The following is a 12,646-nucleotide window of genomic DNA, read 5'->3' on the forward strand; positions in this document are numbered from 1 at the left end:
ATGCAGCTGCTGGGCAGCAATAATATTCGGGGGCAGTCTATATTGGTGCAGGGCGTTTTGTTTCTTTGCTACAACAATTATCCCTCCTATTGCCTTTTGTTCCACTTTATCATTTAATCTCTCCTGTCACCTACCCTATCCCTGACCAAAAACAGAATTACCTGGAAAAAACTCAGCAGGTCTGGCAGCATCGGCGGAGAAGAAAAGAGTTGACGTTTCGAGTCCTCATGACCCTTCAGCAGAACTGACCTCTTTTGTTCTTCCTCCCCATCCCCCATTCAAAGACATAAAACCCATTACATTTCTACTTTCCTTCAGTTTTGAAGAAGAGTCATCTTTGACTTTAAATGTTAACTGTTTCTCTCCACAGGTCCTGCCAAACCTGAGTATTTTCAGCGGTTTTTCATTTCACAATTCATAACCCTGACTGAGGATTTAGTTAATGAAGTGTGACCCATTTCACATTAAGAATTTCACATTTCAGGTTTTTATTATATTTTGTAATAAATGCTGCACAATGTACTAAAGGTATGGGTAAAAGCATGCTGGTCTTTCTCTGAGCAAAGCAATTCAGCAAGTTATCAAAGCAACACAGAATGGTAGTAAGACAATGCTCAGTAAATTCCTTCAGTCGTCATACTGTAAGTTTGGACGCTAATTATTTTCTGAATCCAGTCAAGGTATTTCTTCGATATGAGAGTGTAAATCCCAGGTTTTATGGCAGTTGGCTTTTTAGGTTCATATGACACAATCCCTTTGTATTTACTGCCACATATTAAAGGACCGCCTGAATCACCCTGGAAGAAGAAAAATGAAAAGGACAGCAATTAAGTGGAATTGGCTACATTTGAACCTGTTCAGTTTGCAATATATTCATGCCAAATTGAGCTGTACTCAGTATTTATACACACATTAAGACTTTCAAGAATGTCAGAATGTAGACATCTAGAAAACACCATTGCAATTATTCTGGCTAGTCCAGAAAACACCGTATGCCATGATTACCTCCACTATCCCTCCATCAGATATACTATCCAGTCATTAACCAACCCACTCTTGAATTTGTTGCTATAAATCAGCTCTTGCCACCTAACAGTCCATTCCTCTCTTTGTTAATGTAGTTAAAAATAAATAATTTTTACACCACCAGAAGGCTGCTTCTAGAAATAGGAAAAAAAGGCTTTTATTTACAAAATTGCAATTCAGTAGAAGAACTTCCTCTATGATCTGGGCTATCATGAAGCCTCTTATCTCTCCCCATTAACCATGGCTTTTGTCCACAACCATTGTGTCCCTGCATTTGCACTTTCCACAGTACCAGCAGCCTCTGAAAGCATGTAGTACTCTTAAAAATTTGCTCACAGAGTTTGGGCATCAAAACTACATCACATATTCATCCTTAGTTGGTCTGAGAAGATGGTGAGTTTGCATTTGGGAGCAAATTATTATCTCATTTTGTGTGTTCAAACACATGCTCATAATTGGATTCAGGAGAAGGTATTTTAAGTAGAAGAAAAATTTGAAATATTCATTTAATTGCTGTCTGGAAAACATCAAATAAATGCAAGACATACTAAAAATAAAAGTCATAACTGTAACAAACTCATCAACACTTGTCATTTCATGGAATCATAGAAACTTACAACATAGAAGGAGGTCATTTGGTCTGTCACATCTTTGAAAGAGGTCCCTAGCTGCTTTTGGTCAGTTATCCTCTAACTTCCTCAACCTCAAATAACTCTCTAACTCGCTTTCAAAATTATTTATGGAATCAGCTTTCACGATCTTTTCAGGTAGAACATTCCAGATCCCAACAACTCTGAATGAAAAACATTCTCCCCTCTTGATCTATTGTCAACGATTGTGAATTTATGACCCATGGCTATTGGCCTACTCATTCTACAACTATCCTCAGCAAGATCGATTATATTTGCAAGTTTCTTACTTTCTGCAAACTTTATCACGTGCCTTCCTATACACTTCAATCTAGGTCATCTATAAATCTTAACAAGAGTAAAGGATTCAAAGCTAACCTTTGGGAATGCCATTATAAAAACTACCTCCCAGTCTGAAAAACATCGCACCACTTTTTCTTCCTGTTACTGAATCAATTCCATATCCATCCTGTCACTCTCCCCTTAATCTCATGGGCTTCTAACTTCTTAACAAATTTCCTGAGATACACTTTTTTGAATGCCTTCTTTAAGCTTTTAAGGCTGTCTTCCCTGCTCAACTCTATGATGCTCTTCAATAGTTGGTGTCACTTAGTCTTGGCTTGAGAGCTGAGCTGGGGCCATTTGAAACAGTTGAACATCTGGGCCCTGCTACAAGATCAGAAACATTCCCCAGCCTCAGCAAAATATTTGTCGGAATTTTACACTGGCGGGATTTTATGTTCCCGCTGAAGGCAATGGACTTTTGAATGGCTCTCTGCATTTTTTGGTTCATGCCTGTTGAGATGGGGCTGTAAAATTCTGCCCATTAAGAATTATCTTAATTATTAAAGTTTTTTTTTAAGCTGTTAATCACTTACAGCCTGTAAATAAATTACTTTTGAACGAAGTCACAAACAATCGAGATCACCGGACCTCTCCTATGGTGTTTCAAACCTAATACTGGAATCTAATACTGCTACCAGTGGCAGAATTTAATGGTATCCAAAACTTGGAAGTCACATTACTATAGCGATAAGGAGCCAACTTGATACAGGGCATAGACATGAAATTCTAGAAAGTTACCTGAGCTACATATAAGATGGCTCCTCCGTGATTAGTGTATCCACACATGTAACACAGAGGACCATTCACTACACATCATTTTATTAGTTTTTATATTAATTCTTGGGATGTGGGTATTGCTTGCAAGGCCAGCATTTACTGCTCGTGCCTAGATGCCCTGAGAAGGTGGTGATGGTGAGTGGCCTTCTTGAAATATTTTGGCCAGTTTTATATCTATTTTGTCATAGTTGTGGGGCTTAAGACCACTTGACGGGCAGTCAAGGGTCAATCTCCATGGTGAGAGCTTGGAGCTACACATAGGCCAGACCAGGTTAGGAGAACAGGTTTCCTTCAATAATATGTGTTAATGAACCCATGGGTTTTTACAGAAATTCTACAAGTTTCAAGGTTACTTTCACTGATAGCAACTAACACAATGCCACTCACCTTGGCTGCATCTTCTCAACCTTTGCTGTCACTAGCACAGATCATGTCCTTGGTTACGACAGGTTTATGATTGTAATAATCCTTACTGTTGCATGTTTTACGATCTATCACATTTAGCATCACTTCTTGAAGTGTGTCAGATGGAGAATTAGATTTTGCAGTTCTTACTCCCCATCCTGCCACTGTACAACGTGTTCCGGGTTTCACATCTGCATGCTTATCTTTTGGTAGTGGGAGCAGTTACACGTCTTTGTTGATCTTTGCTTCATTGGACAGCTGTGGTACAATAAGAATAAATTAATATTTTTGCTCCTCAAAACATGAAGGTTTTACAGTATTGATCTATTCCAAAGAAGGACTGTAATTTTCTCCTTGTAAGGAACCTGCCTCAAAAATGTCTCCCCTCTTGGATTGAATACTCTGACGTGAATCAGGCAAGGGTTCCATAGGCACTGACCACCCTCTGCTATGGCTCTCCAGATGTTGTTCATCATGTATGGACCGTGAAGAAAAGGAATTTGTGGAATGTCTACAAGATGACTTTTTGGAGCAACTTGTGGTGGAGCCCACTAGGGAACAGGCAATTCTAGATTTAGTAATGTGTAATGAGGCAGATTTGATAAGGGATCTTAAGGTGAAAGACCCCTTAGGAGGAAGTGATCATAATATGATAGAACTTACCCTGCAATCTGAGAGGAAAAAGCTGGAATCAGATGTAACGGTATTACAGTTGAATAAAGGCAACTACAGAGGCATGAGGGAGGAGCTGGCCAGAATTGACTGGGAGATGAGCCTAGTAGGAAAGACAGTAGAACAGCAATGGCAGGAGTTTCTGGGAGTAATTTGGGAGACCCAGCAAAAATTCATCCCTAGCAAGAAGAAGCATAATAAAGGGAGGACGAGGCAAGCATGGCTGACAAGGGATGTCAGGGACAGCATAAAAGCTAAAGAGAAAGCATATAATGCGGCGAAGAGCAGTGGGAAACCAGGGGATTGGGAAGCCCATAAAGACCAACAGAGGACAACTAAAAAAGAAGAAATAAGGAGGAAGAAGATTAAATTTGAGTGTAAAAGAAGATTGCAAGGGCTTTTTAGATATATAAAGGATAAGAGAGAGGCAAAAGGGGACATTGGGCTGCTGGAAAATGGCGCTGGAGAAGTAGTAGTCGGGAACAAAGAAATGGCGGAGGAACTGAATAGATACTTTGCATCAATCTTCACTGGGGATGTCACTCATGTCTTCCACTAAGTTCAAGAGAGTTGTGGGGCAGAGGTGAGTATGGTTGCCATTACCAAGGAGAAGGTGCTAGGAAAACTGAAAGGTCTGAAGGTGGATAAATCACCTAGACCAGATGGATTACACCCCAGAGTTCTGAAGGAGATAGCTGAAGAGATAGTGGAGGTGTTAGTGGTGATCTTTCAGGAATCACTGGAGTCAGGGAGGGTCCCAGAGGACTGGAAAATCGCTAATGTAACCTCCCTGTTTAAGAAGGGAGTGAGGCAAAAGACAGGAAATTACAGGCCGATTAGCCTGGCCTCGGTCGTTGGTAAGATTTTAGAGTCCATTATTAAGGATGAGATTTCAGGATACTTGGAAGTGCATGGTAAAATCGGGCAAAGTCAGCATGGTTTCATCAAGGGGAGGTCATGCCTGACAAATCTGTTAGAATTCTTTGTGGAGGTAATGAGTAGGATAGACAAAGGAGAGCCAATGGATGTTATCTACTTGGACTTCCAGAAGGCCTTTGACAAGGTGCTGCACAGGAGGCTGCTCAATAACATAAGAGCCCATGGTGTTAGAGGCAAGGTACTAGCATGGATAGAAGATTGGCTGTCTGGCAGGAGGCAGAGAGTGGGGATAAGAGGGTCCTTCTCAGGATGGTGGCCGGTGACTAGTGGAGTTCCGCAGGGGTCAGTGTTGGGGCCACAAATTTTCACTTTATACATTAATGATCTAGATGAAGGAACTGATGGCATCCTGGCTAAGATTACAGATGATATAAAGATAGGTGGAGGGACAGGTAGTATTGAGGAGGTGGGGAGGCTGCAGAAGAATTTGGACAAGTTAGGAGAATGGGCAAAGATGTGGCAGATGGAATACAACGTGGGGAAGTGTGAGGTCATGCTCTTTGGTAGGAAGAATAGAGGCAAAGACTATTTTCTAAATGGGGAGATAATTCAGAAATCTTGAGTGCAAAGGGACTTGGGAGTCCTACTCCAGGATTCTCTTAAGGTTAACTTGCAGGTTGAGTCGGTAGTTAGGAAGGCAAATGCAGTGTTGGCATTTATTTTGAGAGGACTAGAATATAAAAGCAGGGATGTGCTGCTGAGGCTTTATAAGGTTCTGGTCAGACCACATTTAAAATATTGTGAGCAATTTTGGGCCCGTATCTCAAGAAGGATGTGCTGGCCCTGGAGAGGGTCCAGAGGAGGTTCATGAGAACGATCCCAGGAATGAAAGGCTTAACATATGAGGAATGTTTGAGGACTCTGGGTCTATACTCGATGGAGTTTAGAAGGATGAGGGGGGGATCTGATTGAAACTTACAGAATACTGAAAGGCCTGGATAGAGTGGACGTGGGGAAGATGGTTCCATTAGTAGGAGAGAATAGGACCCAAGGGCACAGCCTCAGAGTAAAGGGAAGACCTTTTAGAACAGAGATGAGGAGAAACTTCTTTAGCTAGAGAGCGGTGAATCCATAGAATTCATTGCCACAGAAGGCTATGGAGGCCAGGTCATTGAGTGTATTTGAGACCGAGATAGATAGATTCTTGATTGGTAAGGGGATCAAAGGTTACGGGGAGAAGGCGGGAGAATGGGGTTGAGAAACTTATCAGCCATGATTGAATGGCGGAGCAGACTCGATGGGCTGAATGGCCTAATTTCTGCTCCTCTGTCTTATGGTCTTATGATGATGGTGGTTGTTGTTATGTGGAGTATCACAACACAGCCCAGCACAATTCTTATCAAACATCTGCACAGCAGGAAGCACTGGCCAATCTGGAGCAGGATTCCCAGCTGATCATATTTTGAACGGTGCTTGAAGCCAATTATAGATTACCAACCACTGTCCCAGCTGGCAGTAATGAACTTGAACCTGGAGTGTTTCTGATCTGTATGTGTGATGTATTTAGTCTTTTCATCTACATGTATATGAATTTTAACATCAAGCTTTGGCTCTCCTTTGACATTACATTTGATAGTTTGGAAAAGCTATGATTTTCTAATTATTTTTGGAAAACCAAACACTGAATGCAGGAATCTGGGAAAAAACATTCAATAGAATTCAATGTTGATTAAGTACCAAGTGCTATGTTTTGGCTTAAAAAAAAAACTTGTGGGAACTATGCAAACACATAGCTGTGGAAGAATGGAAGGATATGGTTCACATAGCATGACATGTCTTTGGGTAATATTGATAAAATGCTTAAAAAAGTTAATGGAATTCTAGGTCTTATCACAAGTGGTATAAAATTAAAAGCCAAGGGGTAATAATAAATCAACATAAGACCTTGATGAGGCTTCAATTAGAGATGCAGAATTGAGCTTTTGTTACATTCATTTTGTGGGATGTGGGCGTCGTTGGCTGGGCCAGCATTTATTGCCCCTCCCTAAATGCCCTTGGGAAGGTGGTGGTGAGCTGCCTTCTTGAATCATTGCAATCCATGTCCACATTATAGGAAGGATATTGGGCCTTTAGAAAGGGTATAATGTGGAAACGTATTATAGAACATCCAGTGGAAGAATCATAGGATGGAATTTTCCGAGCCCGTTGGCAGCAGGTGTGATAGGCGGTGTGCGCGGAAAATATGGCACGATCTTCATAACAGGAAGGCGGGCCACGATTGTCTGCTCAGCCCGCCAACGGCAGGCCACGTTTCCTGCCATCGGTCAGTGGGGAGCTAATTGTAATACATTAGCATATAACTAAAAGGCCATCCCATCAGGCTCTTGGAACCCCACCGTATCGTCCGTCCTCGTTGGCGGGAAAGAACGTTGACATGTTTCACAACAGCATGCAGGCAATGTGCACTTGGCGGCCTTCACTTGGGGGAACGGAGGCGAGTGAGCAGCAGCTTTCTCCACAGCTCGCCCGTTGTTTACAGGCCACAGGGTAGCCGTGGGCGGGGGCAACTGATGCCTGGCCCCGGAGGCGATTGCTGGGGGTGAGGTTGGGGGGGTAGTGTCCGCGTGAAAGTGCTGGTCAGCCTCGGAGATGACAATTGTCGGTGGGGGGTCGAGTGCTGCCCTGGCGCTGCATCTGTGCACAGGTGATCGAGATGGGGGAGGGTAAGCGAATGAAATGGCCATGCATTAGGGACACCTGTATAAACTGTCCATGCCTCTGCCACTAAGACAGATCAGGCACAGCCGTAGTGATATGATTGGGGTCGGGCTCCTAGCCTGCCCTCTCATACAAGCAATGCAGAGGCATTGAAGAATCACCAAGCTCTCCATACCTTACCACCCCCCCACCAACCCCACCACCACCCCACCACCCCTCTGGCACCGACTTCGAGAACGCTACCACTTTATTGGACCATGGAGCAGTTGGACTGCACACATCGTACAATCTCCTCACCAACGCTGGCCATGTAGCAGTCACTGCTGGAGGCGCTCACAGCCCCTTGCAATCTCAGCATCCTGGTTTGGACCAGTGTTCCCCATGTCACAGGCTGACACGGCAGCCATGCAGCGCACTCATCTCTGGCCATCCGAGGGGTGACCAGCACTCTCCGTCGAGCATTAAGGGGCAGTCACACAGGGCCAGGAAAGGTGCTAAGTACACCCATGATAACCACGTCTCTCTCTCTCTCTCATGCTGCAGGAGGACCACGTCAGGATCATGGATCTTGGTGACCTAGCTGTTTGCCTGATGGCCAACAGAGACTGTAGAAGATGGAGGAGTGAGCGACTGAGGCACCTGGCCGCGCAAAGGAGCAGCAACCTCATGAAGAAGGGGCAGCAGGGGCTCCTGCACACGCTGCCCAGGAGTGACAGTGAGCCGTGGTTGGTCGGTGCCTAGTGACACCCAGAGTCTATAGACACCACCTGCCATTCCTGCAGATGACTGACAGCCAGTGTCACTGATGACTGCACATGTCTAGAGTACTGGTGGCTAATATCTGCCACTTACTGCAGGATTTGGTGCCAAGGGGACATAGGGAGCATCAACCGCCAGTGGCTATAAAAGTGACCACAGCGTTTAATTTCTGTGCCAGTGGCTCCTTTCAGTACTCCACAGGTGACCTCTGTGGGATTTCACAAGCTGCCACCCACAAGTGTATCCATGAGGTCATGGATGCCATCTTCTCCATGGCACACAACTTGTACATTTCACCCGGGACTGGGACAGCCAGGATGCAAGGGCCATTGGATTCGCCCTGATCTCGGGATTCCCACAGATGCAGGGTGCGATTGACTGAACTCATGTGGCACACAGATCTCTGTTGCTGCACTCAGTGGACTTCATCAACCACAAGGGCTTCCATTCACTGAACGTGCAGCTGGTATGCGACCACCAGAAACACATCCTGCAGGTGTGCACGATGCCTACGTCCTGAGTTGCTCATGTATCCCTGAAGTCTTCCAGGGTCCACAGAAGCTGCAGGGTTGGCTCCTTGGGGACAATGGCTACCCACAGAGTCTGAAGCTGATGACACTGTGCTAGAGCCTCAGGCTGCAGCAGAGCGATGCTATAATGAGGCTCATGCAGCAGCTCGCAACTTGGTGAAGTAGACCATTGGGATGCTGAAGGCGCGGTTCTGGTGCCTGGACCGGTCTGGGGGAGCTCTGTAATACAGTCCCCAGAGGATGTCACGCATCATCATCATCGTCTGCTGCGCCCTTTACAACTTGGCACTGCAACGGGGAAAGAAACTGGCTGAGGATGAGATGGAGGAGCTGCATGTCTCCTCCAATGAGGAGAATGCCTCCCTCCCCCATCCACACAGGCAGCACTCAGCACCACTGCTTGCAGATCATGCTGGGCAGGCCTTAATTGGCCCGCCAGCATGAAATTGCGGTGCGCTGTCTAATGCAGGCAGTGGTCGGCTTCCTAACACCCCCCCGCCTGCCCCCACCAATCCCGCAGGCCAAGGGCAAAACTCTGCCCATAGAAACTCTTACTTTGTTTTTTTATGTTTCTGTCTAGCTTTCTTTCGTGCTAACTTTTCTCTCCTTATTAATCTTTTAGTCATCCTTTGCTGTTCCTTATATTCTGTCCTATCTTCTGGCCTTCCACCTGTCTTGGCATAATAATATATTTTTTCTTTAAGTTTGATACATCTTTAAACTTTCTAGTTAATCACGGATGGTGTGTCCGAACCTAGGGCTTTTTCTTATTCGTTGGAATGTATCTATTTGGTGTATTCTGAAATATCCCCCTAAATGTTTACCACAGCATCTCTATTGACCTATCCTTTTGCCTAATTTGCCAATTCACTTTATTGGGCCTTGGTATAAAACTGCACTAAGAAGCATCACATATTTTCTTGATCTTTGGCACTGAAGTCAGTATAAAGCCTTACCTAATGATGTTGCACTGAAAACTTTGTGGAAAGTCCATGATGGGGCAGTGCTGACATGAGCTGGTTTGGTTAAATGATCTGTTCTGTGTTGTAAGTTCCAAATATTTCTACAATTCTGTGAGGAAGACCTGATAGTAATCATTGGAGCAGAGCAAGAGATCCTATAATGCATCTCTTCTTGCATCTTGGTCTCATCCATGCTGCAGCTCTTCTTCCGCTAATCCTCTCCCAGCATCAGAATATCCTTCTCGCTCCCTATTCTCTTTCCTGAGCAACTCTTTCTTTTCAAACAGACTTTGATTGCTTCTTCCTTTTCCCTTATTGAATGGTGGAGCAGGCTCAAAGGGCCAAATGGCCTTGTCCTGTTGCTATATTCCTATGTTCCTTAACCCTGGAAAGCTGTTACTCCTTCTTTCTATCACCCGCAATTGTTTCCAAAACAACCTTAACCTGTCCTTTTCTCTTCCCAAATCACCTTCTCCCCTGAGTAGCACAAGGTCTGCTCGCCAAGAGGGAGTCGGATGTCATTGGGCAGGGCATCAGTGGAAATATCTACAAAGCACCCTGAGTAGCAGTAAGAACCTTAAAGAGCAAAGCTCCCCTCTACTTGGGTCCTTTCCTCCATTTGAGAACATCGACATCTTTGCTGCCACCAAAGCAGTCCTGAGGAGTGGTGGTAACCGGGTGAAAAGCAGTGAAGTGCAGTAGGTGGCTTGGTCATGTCCCCTTCCAGAATCCTTTGCACTGGGTGGGAAGGGGTGACCAGCAATGATCTTGGAATGAGCAATGGAGAGAAATTTAAGTCAGGGTGGGAATGTGACAGGGAACCAGAGAGAGAGAGAGAGAGAGAGAGAGAAGAATTTTCATTACTATCCAGTCATGGAGATTGTGTTATTGAAGAATTTTCTGATTATGAGCATAGCCAAACTAATTTAAAGATTTTAAACTACATGATTGGTAAACAAAGAAAGTAAAAATTCTTAAATGGAAAGATGAAAAACAGAGGCTTATCCGATAAGCAAGGAAAAAATACCAAACAATATGTGTTCAAAGATAGTAAGAATGTATGCCATACTCCTTCTCTGAAATCCCTTTTATGTATAAAAATTAAAGTTATGAGCCATTAAACTATCATATATGCACATTAGGCACAAAAAGTTGAAGAAAATTCAATAATGGAAACTTTAACATAACATTTTGGCAGTATAAAAATGCCAGTAACATTGAGGAGAAATATAGAAAACACTTAAAACATCACCACAAAACTCCATAAATATTTTGGGCATAAATTCATATCTTGCTCAAAACAACAGGAATTGCAGGAAGCTCTCGTTCTTGAGCCTTTTGCGTGAGGGTGAAGCTATGTTAATGAGCAGCAGAGGGCTGTAATGGAAGTTTTTCAGTTTCATTGTAAAAGCTGCAAGTAACAAGTCCAGTTTACAAACTGTAGCACATGTGCACAAATTCTCTTAACACTCGGAACTGAAAATTGACGTAACACCATAGTTACATTGTTGTTGCACTGAAAAATGTAAGGAAATAGCGGGAAATGCTGTCATGGGCTGGTTAGGCTGAATGGCCTGTTTCCATGTTGTAACTTACAAATATTTCTACAATCTTGCTAAGGGAGCCCTGATAGCAATCCTAGCAGCAGAGCAAGAGGTCTTGGAACTTTTTTATTCTTGCATTTTGTTCTCTTCTATGCTTTAGCATTGTCTCTCCCTTCATCATTCTTCTCTCAGCAACAGAGCATCCTTCTCTCTCCCCCTGCTCAACAGCACTTTTCTCTCTTTTTCCCCCTGTTTGCCTCCTTATTTTCCCCTAAACCCTAAAAAGTGTTCACTCTTTCTTTCCATCATCTCTCAATTGTTTGCAACCAAAAGTACCTTGATCTGTCCTTTCCTCTCTCTCCCACCCCACCGGCCATTTCCTTGGCTCGTCATGTCAGAAATCCTGCTGCCAAGAGCGAGCCAAAGAATATTGGGAAGGTCTTCAGTGAGAATGAATGACAACCCAGAATGGCAACAAGAACCTTAAAGGGGAAAATTGCCTCTGCCTTCAGGGAGCTCTCTCACAGCGCTCAATTGCACCAGTGGTGACATCATCACCCACCCTCTTCCTGCCCCTGCCCCAGCAGTGCTGAGCTTTTCAGCTGGCCAGCCAGCGTGAAATTGTGGTCGGAGTCCGATTGCGGTTGGCGGGGTCTGTATCCCGGCCGATCCCGGGCCCGCCCACCAAAGGTAAAATTCAGGTCGATGTTATTTAAGAATCTTTTGATAGACTGTCTTTAGGACCATAGCTAAATTAGTTGAAAGATTTTTTAACAATATGATTATAAAAGAAGTAAACAGGAAATAAAATTTACCAAAATGAAAGGTGTCAAACCGAAGCTTAACCAATGGGCAAGAAAAATATTGGCAATCAGTTAGAATGATTATTGCGTGGATGGTGATAAGATGCTCAAGATGAACACAAAAGCCTCCATTGTAAAGGTTCTTTTCCTTCTTGCTACCTAACTCTTTCTTCACTAATTCTGTGACGAATAACACACCTCCTGACTCCCCAAAGCCTGTCCACCATCTACAAGATACAAGTCAAGAGTGTGATGGAATACTCCCCACTTGCCTGGATGAGTGCATCTCTAACAGCACTTAAGCTTGATTGGCACCACATCCACAAACATTCACTCACTCCACCATTGATACACAGTAGCTGCAGTGTGTACTATCTACAAGAAAGGGTCTATTCGAGTAGTTCTTGGAGCACATTCACCAAGGCTTCTTACACAGCATCTTTCAAATCCATGACCACAACTATCTAGAAGGACAAGGGCAGCAGATAAAAGGGAACATCACCATCTGGAAGTTCCCTTCCAAGATACTCACCATCTTGACTTGGAAATATATTGCCGTTCCTTCATTGTCACTGGGTCAAAATCCCGGAACTCCCT

The 12,646-nt window shown here is 44.0% G+C and overlaps 1 pseudogene; it reads right to left on the bottom strand.

The window, feature by feature from the left end:
* Window positions 1-614: 614 nt before the first annotated feature.
* LOC121275688 overlaps window positions 615-12,646 on the bottom strand; it is a 46,136-nt pseudogene continuing 34,104 nt past the window's right edge.

The sequence above is a fragment of the Carcharodon carcharias genome, chromosome 1, assembly GCF_017639515.1.
Source record: "Carcharodon carcharias isolate sCarCar2 chromosome 1, sCarCar2.pri, whole genome shotgun sequence".
Lineage (NCBI taxonomy): Eukaryota > Metazoa > Chordata > Chondrichthyes > Lamniformes > Lamnidae > Carcharodon > Carcharodon carcharias.